This window comes from Theropithecus gelada, chromosome 5 (assembly GCF_003255815.1).
Source record: "Theropithecus gelada isolate Dixy chromosome 5, Tgel_1.0, whole genome shotgun sequence".
Classification (NCBI taxonomy): Eukaryota; Metazoa; Chordata; class Mammalia; order Primates; family Cercopithecidae; genus Theropithecus; species Theropithecus gelada.
The window spans coordinates 36,187,003-36,201,572 of record NC_037672.1 but is presented as its reverse complement, the minus strand read 5'-3'; positions in this window follow the sequence as shown (position 1 = coordinate 36,201,572).

Genomic DNA, 14,570 nt, shown 5'->3' with positions numbered 1-14,570 from the left:
ACTTATTTGTTTACAAAATGGAAATTTTCAGTCTGTGTGAGCATTTGTCAGCATAACAATTTGCCAACAGAGATTGTTGATTCAGAGGTGTCTGCAGCATGGTAGAATTCACAGCAGCACAGTTTTAAATAAAGTTACACCTTTCAGAAAGTGCTATCTGATGTTTTAATGACTCAGAAATTCTAACTTTACCTCCACCCCCTTCCAAATCTGCGTAATGTATTTTTTGAGCAGCCTTCCTCTTACAACCTTCTAAACACATTGCTATCAGAGCACTATGCATGCCACACAAAGTAGAAGAAAGTTAAAGAAGTTTGAAGTAAAAGTTTGTAGATTATTTTGTATTTCTAAATTAAATATTTTCATTTTGTAATTGCTAAGGTTTTTTTTTTCTCCTTCATGTCAATCTCAAATACAGTACCTTCCAAAACCCTCTTCTTGTGTGTTTCATCTTCTGACACTTATTTGGAGAGCTTCTTTTTACAAAGCGCCTTCATACATGTTAGGTCATTTATTTTTATTCTAACCTTCTGAAATAGGTTCTGCATTATTTCCCTCCCCTCTCCAGTTTTTAATATGAAGCTCAAGTGATTTTAGTGGCATGTTTAGGTTCACTCAGTTGCTGGATAGCAGAGCCAATGTCAAAAACTAACTAGATCTCTGAACACGAAGCCGTAGATCATTTATAATATACCACGTGGCTGCCAAAGTATAACAAGATCCATTTAGCCGAATTGATTAAACATCATTTGCACCTCTCTATGAAATTTATACTGGTAGGTAGGCAAACCAAATAATATAGGGTATAAAACACTACTTGGATGGCAATGTTAGCTACATTGCCTATTTACATGGACATATTTTTATTGAGCAGAAGCTAACTTCCATATCTTTTAATTCTGCTAACAACTCAGTTTTGTAGATAAGTACAAGAGGCTGAGACTTTAAATGACTTGTCCAAATTCAGAGAGCTAATAGGTTGGCAAAGCTAGAATGTGAACCAGATTTATCTCACCCTTATACTAGATAGAGTCTTCTAATCATGTAACACTAAGTCCACATGAATAAAAAGGAAATCTTGCCTTTACAGTACTCTGTATTGACATGGCCCAAATATCTTAAATATATTGTCCAGGTCAATCATTGTTTTCTTATTTTTTAAATGCTTGTACTTAGCTAGAATAGTATGAAACTTGAATGTATTTTGAATTTGCTTTTCTTTTCAAAATACTGTAATGAGACAAAGTGTTTTTATTTGCATTTTTTACAATTTGCATATTTTCTGCAAAAATTGAATAGAGATGATTCTGTAACAGTCTCTCTAAATATGTTTCTTTGGATTCTACTTTCTGAAAAACTACTATGACTTTGCCATCTTCCTTTTCTCACCATTCTTGTAGCTATGCTTTATGTTTATTATTTAATAGGATTTATTTCTTCACAAAATAATGGTCTCCATCACAATCCTTTAGCCTGAATTAGTTATACAGTTGCCCTATGCATCTTCTTGGGTTACCGCTTATAAATGTAAATTATCTTATCACCTAAATTTAGAAAGCCATATGCAGAAATTGACAGGTCATTTACATTCAGTTGAAAGAAGAGGATAGGCAGCCAATGATATTGTGTTGAAGCCTTGAGAAACATTTTACAAATCAAATGATTCAAAAACAGGTTTTAAATTCCTAACTCCTGTCACTTCTTGATAAGTATGGGAAGATCATTCCGCTATCATTTGAAAGATTTAGAACAAATTTAAAATTTAGGAGACTGGCATTATTCCTCTCCAAATAAATGTAGTGTAGCTTTTATATTATAAAAATGTATATTAATGTATCTTTTTATTTACAAATTTTATCATATATTTTTATTATAAAATATGATTGTGTATACCATTTTAAGAGATGCTAACCTATTTGATCTATAGATCCTGATCTATTCCTGCATTAGTCAGAATTTTTTCGTGGCAAATAACCAAAACCAACAAGTTTCTTTTCAGAATACAGGAGTTTATGCAGAACACAGGACCAGAAAAAGAGTCTCAAGACAAATTGGAACCAGGAATAGGAAATGTCCTTGGGAAAAATGGATATTATTTTACTGTTTTTCCACATCTCATCTCTGGTTCTTTCTAAGCAACAAGAACATCTCTTTCCCTTGCATCTCTCTTTTTCTCTTGTGTGAGCACAGGCATGCACACACACATACCCCCGCATAACTTTCTTTGATAGTTAATACTCATGAGCCACATGGAAAGACTGATTCTTTTTTGAAATCTTTTTCAGGAACTAGTGAACAGCAAAGTAGTTGAGTAAACAGACTTGTGTTGGCTTTGAGTTGATGTTTGCCTGTGGCTCTTTCCACTCTTCCAGGAAGTTAGCATACCCCAACGCAAATTCTAGCGTAAAAACTTTACTCAAATTTTACCTTTTGTTTTTCTCTGTGATCAAAAAATAATTACTTGTACTTCATATTAGCAATGACATCATTGGGTTTGTTCCTCCAAACTAATCTTTCTCTGGAAATAATTTTGTAATTCTTTCTTTTTATTTAAATAAGTGATTTTTGGAAAATGATTTAAACACTACTTGCTCAGTTGTAAGATGCTCAGGAGTGTAAACTAAGTAGGAAGGAGTGAGTCAAAATAGAATTTTGCCACCTGATATGGTTTGGCTGTGTCCCCTACCCAAATCTCATCTTGAATTGAAGCTCCCTTAATTCCCACATGTGGTGAGAGGGACCTGGTGGAAGGTAATTGAGTCATGGGGGAGGGTCTTTCCTGTGTTGTTCTTATGATAATGAATAAGTCTTATGAGATCTGATGGCTTTATAAAGGGGAGTTCCCCTACACACATCCTTTTGCCTGCTGCCATGTAAGACGTGACTTTGCTCCTCCTTTGCCATCCACTGTGATTGTGAGGTCTCCCCAACTACATAGAACTGTGAGTCCATTAAACCTTTTCTTCTTTATAAATTACCCAATCTCAAGTATGCCTTTATTAGCAGTGTAAGGACAGACTAATACACCATCTCCTCCGAATAATTGTGTTAATAAAGATGTGACAATAAAGTTTACTGAACATAATCCAATGTATGACTCAACCATCCTTTGAAATCAAGTGCTTTTTATATATACGATTTAGATAGAAAAATAAGGAATCACCCATGTGTCCTACACAAGGTTCTTAGCTGAAAACAGCAGAACTGGTGCTGATTAACTTAAGCGTATAAGCAATCTACTGGAAAATTATTAGACAGTAATGGTAATGTTGAGAGCTAGAGAACCAGGCTTGGAAAATGAGAGGGGACTAGAAGAGGTCAGCAGATTGGATCCACAGTCAAAATAAGCATCACAGGGACAGATAATGTAGGGCAGCCTTGCTGTTGCTGCTGTCAAATCCTAAATACTGCACTGTACCCGTTACCACCAGTACCACCACTGGCATTATTGCCACTGAGCCCTAGATGTTGCCATCCCTATTGTCCTACACAGTTCTTTACTCTGGCTTCTGGGGCCAGAGAGCCTAGGAGAGTGAATATCTGTCCTGGACCAAGATTCAGGCTGTGCAGGATTTTTGAACACTGGAAGGGGTTTTAGAGGTTAGATCGTCAAAATCCTCACACACCTTTCCCCAGAAAATGTATGATACACTTCCTCTGGTCTTATTAATATATGGCTCAGAACATTTCAATGCCATGAACAAAAGATGAGTTGAATGTCTTTTGTATTCCTAGTAATAAAATTAGAATAATAATGCCTGACCTCTCCAAGACTCAGATGCCTGGCAAAGCTTACCTCTCCTGTACAACCAAGAGCAAGAAAGTGAGCTAAAAAGAACCTTCTAAGCAGCCAGACTCTATGTTACAATGTTCACATGATGACTCTCACTGTCTTGACTCATGGGAGATTCCCAGAGGCTCTCTGTCAGACTCTCTTTACACTTACTGTACACACAATTCAAACAAACTGGGTTTTCCCAGTTGGCAGAACCACAGCAGATTAGAGACACCAAACCAGAAGAAGAAGGGCTGCTATTAACACGCACACTGCTGGAAATGAGAAATCATTGCTCATAGCAAAGAGTCAGGAAGCATATGACAGCAGAAGTGATATGTATTCACACATACATGCACGCACGCGCGTGCACACACACACACCACATTCAGTGATCTAGAGATGACTTAATATTGGAATGATGCTACTCTGTAAATCTCAAAATGGGAAAGATCAGGGATACATAGACCCTGAAGTTGAGAAAGGTAAACTTCAGCATATTGCAAGTACTTGGGGGCAATTTTCTGCAGCAAACAACCCGGATAGTTGAGACAGATGGACAAATGGCACTTGTGCTATCCAGTAGTAAACACCCACTAAGTAGGTGGAAACCAACAGTAGGCAGAGATTCAAGTAGAGTCCTACCTCCAAGGAGAACGTTGTAGAACTATTTTGCTTAAGTGCCTAAAGTAGTGTTGGTGGTAGTACGGGTAGTAGTAGTAGTACTAGCAGTAGTAACAATAAAGTAAACATTCATTGAATGCCTTTCATGAGGCTAAATATGGTTCTATGTGTTTTAGAGACATTAAGTTATTTAATTATAAACTTTCATCCCATGAAGGAAGCTACTATAATTATCCCTATATTACAGATGAGGCTGAGGCTAGGTGCCATAAATATACTTTTCCGAGGTCATACAGTTACACTGTGGTGTGACCTGGACTTCAATGCAGGCACTTTGTTTCCAGAATCTGGGTTTTGACCTTTAGGGTATACTCCATCTCTAGATGCTAGATAGAATACCAATACAATTACCCAGGCAAAGGAGAACTAGTTCAAGACAAGGAAACTAGAAGAAAACTCAGGTTGCAACATTTGTCTTAAAGAGACATAAAGTAATATTCAATGAATGTTCAATTTGCGTCACATTCATGATCTCATATGATCTTCCATATGCCAGAGTAAATTGTTACTCACTGTACATATGAACAACCTGAGGTATAGAGTGGTTAAGTAATATGTCCATACTCACAGACTTTGGAAGCAATGCAGCTGGGATTCTATTTCCATGACTGAGTGTATGCTTTAAATTCTACTACAGGATACATTGCCTTGGAACAGTGCAAATGACAGTTGCAAGAATGACCTATTAGAAAACTTGTCTATTCATATATTCTTCAGTTTTGTTTATTTGTTCATTTATTCATCAAAGATTAGTTGAACACTTCTATGTTTCCAGCAAAAAACCGTTTCCCAGGAGATCCAGTCTAGTATGGGACTCCAAAAAGAGAGTGCTTATGTGGGGCGAGACTCTACTAAAACGACCATCAATCAATTTGGAGGCTTCTTACACATGAGTAATACCAATAAGATAAATATACACTAGAAAGGTCATTAGTTGACACTCTAGAAAAAAGGGCTGCATGTAAGTATAAGGTCACTGTGACATGCATTATAAGGACTGGGGAATAAAAGGGATTTGGTGAGCTCTACTCACTCATGGCAGGTTGGGGGTTTTGGAGAAAATCAATAAATGTTGTTTCTAAACTGGCCCAAACACTTAATAATTATGGCCTCAGCCTAGTAAATCTCTTTCCCTAAGCCTCATTTTCCTCCTCTGTGAAATGGACACCAGGATGCCTAGTTCACTGTGGTGAATGATAAGCATGTTAGTAAAGTGCCTAGCACAGTGCCTAGTACCCAGCAAGTATTATTACTGTTAGAAGGAACTAGATTCACAGTTACTCATTCAAAAGGGGACAATGGCAACAAAACAATGTTGGATTTTTAAAACTTCATGTAGTGTGTGTTATCTTGTTTATATCCTTAAAGTCTAATGACAAACAAAATCAAACAGACCAGTCAATCCAAAGAAACTTCTTCTGAGGAATTTTGGAACCCTGTGTCTTGTTTTTGTGTGGTTGTGTGCAAGGATTGCAGGATTATCAGTAGAAGCTGCAGTCATTGAGTTCTACTCTATAGTTGGTATAATTGATGTGAAAATCTAGGTAAGAAATAAGTTACAGCCACATGAACAAGGCAGGAGAAGCATATTGAGTCCCTAGGACTCTGGCAAAGAAGAAAAGAAGATCATAGACCCCTGAAGGCAATCTTGCAATTTGAAAGTGGAAAAATAATATTGTTCTTCATACTGGGTTCCAAGGTGAAAATGGAGCCAGGAGCAGGGCTCATCATTAGATTTATGCTTAACAGCTTGTCAATATTATCTGGCTTGGAGTGAAAGGTTGGAGAAGTCTGGGTAGGTAAGTTGTAGGTACTGCTGAGGCTTTAAATGTGAACACTGGAAGGATCTGGGAATAGGCAGCACTAACTACTTTTTAGCTCTCATACCTGCTATTCCTCTCTGGGATTTTGCAAGAATCTCCTCTCTCTGTCTCCATTTTCAATTTCCCCAGTACAGCTTTTGCAAATATTCTGTACCTAACTTGTATTTCCTGTCTTCTCTTCCAGTCTTTATTTAAGAGTTTACTCTAAGTCAGGGTATAGAACTTCATATTCATACTGAAAGAGTTCTCTTCCATTCTTCAAGGCTTATCCTCTCTATCCAGGTCACTTTTCCAAAAGCCTTCCCTGATTTTCCCAATGAAATGGAATCCATCTCTATTTTGTTCCAAATATTTGCATTATTGATATATAAGCAAGATTATGCTGCAATAACATCTAACCTCAAAATCTCTACAGCATTATACTTTAGGTTTTTTGTTGTTTGTTTGTTTTGTTTTGTTTTAAGACAGAGTTTCACTCTTGTTGCCCAGGCTGGAGTTCAATGGCGCCATCTCGGCTCACTGCAACCTCCACCTCCCGAGTTCAAGCGATTCTCCTGCCTCAGCCTCCGAATAGCTGGGATTACAAGCATGCACCACCACACCTGGCTGATTTTGTATTTTTAGTAGAGACGGGGTTCCTCCATGTTGGTCAGGCTGGTCTCGAACTCTTGACCTCAGGTGATCCACCTGCCTTGGCCTTGGTTTTATGCTTAACAGTTGCTTAATCCCAAAGTGCTGGGATTATAGGTGTGAGCCACCACGCCCAGCCTATACTTTAGGTTTTAGCCAGAGCAATCAGGAAATGAAAAAGAAAGAAAAAGCATTAGATTGGAAAAGGAAAAGTAAAACTATCTGTATTTTCAGACAACATAATCTTTTTTTTTTTTTTTTTTTTTTGAGACGAAGTCTCACTCTGTTGCACAGGCTGGAGTGCAATGGTGCGATCTCAGCCCACTGCAACCTCCACCTCCCAGATTCAAGTGATTCTTCAGCTTCAGCCTCCTGAGCAGCTGGGATTACAGGCATGTGCCACCATGTATGGCTAATTTTTGTATTTTTTTTTTAGTAGAGACAGGGTGTCACCATGTTGGCCAGGCTGATCTCAAACTCCTGACCTCCAGTGGATATGCCTGCCTTGGCCTCCCAAACTGTCAATATGATCTTTTATGTAGAAAATTCAAAGGACTCCAGTAAAAAACTACTAGAGCTGGTAAATGAGTTTAGCAAGGTTGCAGGATACATGCTCAATATACAAAAGTTAATCACATTTCTGTATACTAACAATGAATACAAAAAATAAAATTTTATTTACAATACCATCCAAAAAATTAAAATACTTAGGAATAATCTTGGCAAAAGGAGTGAAAGACTTGTACACCAAAATCTACAAAACATTGTCGGAAAAAAATTAAAGCTTTAAATAAATGAAAAGGTAGTCTATGTTCATGGGTTGGAAGACTCAATATGTTGTTACAATGGCAATATTTACCAAAATTATTTACAGATTTAATGCGACCCCCACTGAAATTCCGGCTGGGCTGGTTTTTTTTTTTTTTTTTTTTTGGTAGAAATTATAATTCAGTATAATTTCTGAAAACAGTATAATTCATATGAAAATGCAAAAATCTAGAATGGCCAAATCAATCCTGAAAACAGAATGACAATGCTGGGGGAACTTCCACAACCAGATTTCAAAATGTATTACAAATCCTCAATAATTAATACAGTGTAGTATGGGCATAGGAAGAGACATCGGGAGAATAGGATTGAAAAAATAAAATTGAAAGTCCAGAAGTAAGTCTTACGTTTATGGTCGATTGATTTTTGGCAAAGGTGCCAAGATAATTCCATGGAAGAAAGAATAATCTTATCAACACATGGTTCTGGGACAACTGATATCAACATGCAAAAGAATGAATTTGGACTGCTACCTCATACCATATATAAACGTGTACTGGAAAGAAGTCAGAGATCTAAATGTAAGAGCAAATACTATAAAACTATTACAAGAAGTCATAAGAGTAAATCTTTGTGACATTGAGTTAGGCAATGATTTCTTAGCTATACATCCCAAGCACAAGTGGTGAAACATTGGAGAACAAGAGTGAAACACTAGAGTTTACCAAAATCAGAAACTTTTGTCTTGCCAAGTTGTCATCAATAAAGTGAAAAGACAACCTAAGGAATGAAAAACCCAAGTCCTGACAGGGGACTTGTATCTAGAATATGTAATGAACTATTTCAATTCAATAGTAAGAAGACAAATAACCCAATTATAAAATGATCAAAGAATTTTAATAGACATTGCTCCAAGAAAGATTTACAAATTGTCAATAAGTACTTGAAAGGATGCTCAACATCATTACTCATTAGGGAAATGCAAATTAAAACCACAGTAAGGTGCCATTGCATCCTGCTTGAATGACTAGAATAAAAAATCACACAATAACAATTGTTAAAAATTGTTGATGAAATGTGAAGAAATTGGAAATTTCATGCATTGTGACATTTATACATTGGGAATGTAAAATGGTACAGTCACTTTGGAAAACAGTTTGGTGGTTCCTCAAATTGTTAAACACAGCTACCATGTGATCCAGAAATTCTACTCCTAGAGAAATTCCAAGAAAAATGAAAATTTACGTTCACACAAAAGGTGTTCACAAATGTTTGCAACAGCATTATTAACCAATGCCAAAAAGAGAAAATAATGCAAATATCCATCAAATGATGAATGAATTTCTAAAATCACATATACTGCAATGTAATAGTATTTAGCAATGAAGTATGATGTATTACTGACAGATACTACAACATGGGTGACCTCAAAAACATTATATTTAGTGATAGAAGACAGTCACAAATACCACATATTGAATAAGATAATTTTTGTGAAATGTCCACAGTAGATAAATTTATAGAGATGGAAAGTAAATTAGTGATTGCCCATGGCTGGAAGGATGAGAGAGAAATGAGGAATGGCTGCTGATGGATACAAGATTTCTTGTTGATGGAACCTCCTAAATGATGTTGCTCTGATGAAAATATTTTAAAATTAGATTTTGCTGATGGCTATACAAGTTTGTAACATGCCAAAACCACCGAGCTGTACACTTTAGATAGGAAAAGTGTATTTTTTAATTGAGAATTTATGTTCATAAAAATTACAGTGATTTAATAAAGCAAAAATTTATTTTGCACTCATGATATGTATTCAATGAAGGTTGAGAGAGAGGTTTTGCTTATAGTGGACACTTTAAGACCATGGCTGATGGAAAGTCTACTTTATCATGTAATTCTGTGATCCCTAAGATAAAACAAAAGGAATGTGGCAAATTGCCTATTGACCCTTACAACTTTGACATAGAAGCCAAACACATCACTTCAAGTCAATTTTCATTGGCCAAATTAAGTCACACGGTGACATACTTCAGAGAGAGCAGACAATTTCAATTCCACCATATACCTGGGGAAAGGAAAGAACTGAGTTATTTGCAGAGAGTCCTAATGAACACTACAATGTCCTATCTTCTTTTCTAGATTTTAATTCCTGAGAAGAGTGACTCCATGTTTCCTCACTGCAACATAAAAACAGATTTCCTTTCATTCTTTTTTATTTTCCTTTTTTGTCATTTTGAAAAGATGGAGGTATTTAAAAGAGTAAGACTTAAAATAAAAAAATTTAAAAAGCATACGTGTCAGTCTACAATAGTGCTCTCCCCACAGTAAATGTTTCATACTTGTGAACAAGTGAAACAAATGAATGAGAGAAATAGTCAAACAACAGTGCCCAGTAGTGAATGATTGAGAGCCCAATGTGTGAATCGAGGGTGAGTATTGCAGGAGTTCAGAAAAGAGGAGACCAAGGTGAGCTGGAGCAGCAGTGACTGAATAATCGGTGTTCCCAATCCATATCTCTTGTGTCAGTACAGATGGATCACTAAGAACTGCTGCAGTGACCCAGATGGATGGTGTTATCTGTGTCACAGTTTGTTTTCTTCCCAGATATGACTTGGGCAGAGCCCTGCACACTTAATGAGGACGGAAAAGAATAGGATCTGGAATCACTTCACCTTTCTGAACCTTCGTTTGCAAATCAAGATTGTAAAGTGTAGCTGTATAACACCTTAAAATCTGTGATAAAACATGCTCTTAGTATTGTGGGCAGAATCCATTAGAGAACAAAACAGGACTCTGTGATTAGGAAGTTCCTGAATATATCAAAGATTTAATAGCCAGTCTGGAGGTAAATCCTATTTCTGCTGAATTCAGTGATTTCACAGAATGTTTCAAGGAAGACCCCCTTCTTTCCAACAATCTATCAGGCAGTAGAGTTATACATACACTTGAGTCATTTTTAAATTATGCAGAGGTTGTTAAACTAAAAGGAGGGTTGAGAGTGCTTTAAAGTCATGGCTAATTCTTTCATTGTATATGGGACTTCAAGCAAAAGTTTACTGCTGGCAGAAATCAAAATCTCTGTTTCCTTCATCTTCCTGTTAGACATCTCTCTTCACTAATTTCAGTTCTTCCAGAAAATATATTTTCTCTCAAAAAGCCTTTTTATGTGTCCATTATCAGTTCTGGTTGTTACAATGATCAAATTAACTGGATGATGGCCACATCTCCACTACCTGGTTTGCAGAAAACTGTAAACATGGAGAGAATGGTTAACCAATTCTCATAAAAATATTACTTATTTTTTTATTCTTCAGTTTAAAAAAAAAATCTCAGTTAAAAGTATTTCTTTTCTTCTCCCACCAGAAGGGAACAGTAAGAATTTCAATTAAAAAGTCAGGAAAGAAAAAATACACACACAACACTTACCACTAGTACATGTAAATCTTAGTTTAAGCTATTTTAAAATGAGAAAAAAATAACTAAGAGATATGGGAGCGGATTTCATTTTTGAAAACTACTTTTATGATTATTGAAAGAATAGGGGAATAGAAATGATTTTGAAACAGGAATAGCAAACAAATCATAAATTAGAATTTATATTTCCTATTTTAATAGTTACGGCATTTGGAAAAATATAGAATATCTTCCGGGGTGAAAAGCAAGACCATTTCCTTACCATAACCATTTATGTTAGCTTTTTATTTACTGAAATTACACACTACTTGGCACAGAGGAGGTGCTTAATAAATGCTTCCCCAATGAATTGCCCACACTATGGCAAATGATCTCAAAATACATTCAGAATAGCAGATAGGCTGTTGCATCTAGCAATGACACATGTACCTGCAGTAACACCAAGAAAGCCATATGTGGAGCAGAACATTTTTAGTACTTCCCTAAGGGAACCACACCTACTGCTAATTCTGAAAAAAGAAAATAGCGTACAGCCTAGAGTTGCAAAGACAACAATGAATAATATTCCAGAAATATCCATATAGGACTTCCGATACATATTGATGTATGCTTAGACATTGATCTGTTCCCTATTTACTTGCTCTGTCAGAGGGGAAATGACAAAATCAGCCCTGTGACACTTTGTACCTTTTGGATATACAGTTTATTTCAGCAAGAATTCCTTCAGCATCTTTTACTTTCTTTGTACTGTGAAGTGCACATGTCATCACAGGATAAAGAATATTGAAGCAGGACACTGAGGAAAAACAGAGGGAGGGAAAAATGACATTAAAATTTTAGTCCTTAAAAAAATCAGGAGCAACATTGATATTTACTTCATACATCCTTATTTTTTAATTCTCTTACTCCCATCTGGCTCAATGACATGAAAATTATAGTAAGTGAAGTGAGCTCCCCATCTGTTAAAAATGTAGAATAAGACACTTAATCTGTGGGCAAGCACACAGAGTACCAAGAAATGTCTCAAACTGAAATGATAAGAGCAGGATCCTATAATTAGTTAAGTATAGCTGATATAGATTTCTGTAAGGTCTCTATTTTATGGATAGATAGGTTTGCAACTATTTCTATAGATCTAGTGCTATTTTCTGATCTCAAGTGAGATGAAACCCACTAGGCAACTTGTATGATGCTCACCAATTAGGGAGATAATTTGCCATGAATTGTAAGTAAATTATACAATAGATATCAGCCACGTATATGATATGGTTTGGCTGTGTCCCCACCCAAATCTCAACTTGAATTGTATCTCCCAGAATTCCCACGTGTTGTGGGAGGGACCCAGGGGGAGGTAATTGAATCATGGGGGCCAGTCTTTCACATTCTATTCTTGTGATAGTGAATAAGTCTCACAAGGTCTGATGGGCTATCAGGGGTTTCTGCTTTTGCTTCTTCCTCATTTTCTCTTGCTGCTGCCATGAAGGAAGTGCCTTTCACCTTCTGCCATGATTCTGAGGCCTCCCCAGTCATGTGGACCTATAAGCCCAATTAAACCTCTTTTCTTCCCTGTTTGGGTATGTCTTTTATCAGCAGAGTGAGTATATATGTTGTTCACCTTTCATTCCCTGCTCGCCCATCCCATGACTTCCATTCTCATGGTTGCAGGATTGGCTTCAGTTGCCATGTTCATATAACATTAATCCAGCACCTCTCCCATTGATAGTTCGAGTGGACTTTTCCAAGTCCTTTCCCGGGGAATTTGGGTCACTGGACCTGTGGTAGGTAAATCCAGGAAGCACCAGTGGTCGTTTCTGACAAGTGGACCACCGAAGTAGAGGAAGCTGGTCTAGACAAAGAGTCAGAGTGGGGTTGAGAGCTACAGTAAGCAGCAGAAGGAAAGAAAGAACTAGAAGGTGGGAAAGAAGAATGAGTGCGAGACAGGAAAAGAGATGCAGCAGACACAAAAGAGCTGCAGCAGAAAAGAGGCAGAAAAGGATCCAGGGAGCTCAAACCCGTAGATCAAATGTTCCAGCCTTTTCGTTCCATGGGAAACTCTTTTCCTCTGTAATGAAGTCTCCCATATTTGTCTAAGAACCTTATATAGTTTCTGTTATTTGTAACCATGTCAATGTCATATCTCCAAGCAATCATTTTGTTATTTCTGGGTATTTATCTCCCCCTCTTCTCTCTTACTTGATCCAGGAGGGGATTTTTCCCTCCATCAGTCACACCAAGTAGAAACAATAATTCAAAGAGGTCTTGTACCTAATTTACAGATAAGAAGCATGCCTGAAGTTCCATTTCTCCTTTCCCTACAGTGGAGTGATTAGATAATGCTGCCCCTGGGGGAGGGGAGATAAAAGGCAGAAACGTCTAACAATCTCATGAGAGAGGAAGAATGGATTGGAAGGACAAAGGGGAAAACTTTCAGTGACAGAGCAGGGATTGCAGAGTGGAAGGACTGATAGGTTGGGCACCTGCCTGCGCACCCATTCATTATCTAGTAAGTCCTCTGATTGGATGATAGGAGATTTGGACCTCTGTATGGGGTTAGGTGCATTAAGAGATATTTTGCTCCTCATCACATCACAAACTAAACAAGACAAGTGGAGTAGTTTCCCTATGAGTGGGCAGCAGAGTATCCACCATGACTGTTAACACAATTGCAGAGGATTATAACTAATACAGATATCAAAACTCTATGTCCATTAGCAGAGTGAAATGCAAGTGATTATCTAGATATTTCCCATAATTAAATGGAAAGTAGATAGTACTGAAAACCAACACCAAACTTATCATAACATTCAGGTCGAGGTCTATGATTAGGGATTCTCAGGGGATGTCTGTTTTCTGTTTGAGGACATGCTCACTGGAAGGTATACTTGAAGTAGAGTCAGTTTAGCTAAATGTCAAGAGGAAACTCAATTAAAATAGGATTTTACTTGAGAGGAAAATGATGCCATCCTCTTTCAAATCTGTAGCTGAGAAAGCAAAGATAACTCAGACATCCCTGGGATAATTGAAGCCCAAATGTGCCCCTCTTCCATTTGGATTGGCCTGGCTCTTGGGACTCTGTATTAACAAGAAGTATTAACAAGCATATGGATGTTTTAGTTAATCCTGCTGTCTTTGTGTCTCTAAGAAATAGATCTTTGATGAGACACATGCCTGGCCCTGTCTGCTTTTCTCTGCTGTACTCATCCAGAAAGAAATGACAGCTGAGGTTAGGCCCTAGACAGACAGCAAGTCCACCAGCTTTTGTTATCAACCAATGGCCACCTTTGTCACACCTTTGCTCACATGACTGCTGGCCTACCTGATATCCCCAGCCTTTCTTATTCATTCTCCCTCTCTGTTTCTTTCAAACTCCACAGCCCTGCAGACTCTGATCATGTGCTCAACTCCCAGGCTACTGATACTCTGCCTACACTAGCCATGGAGGATGTCATCTGTTTCAGGGGAAGTGGGAGGTC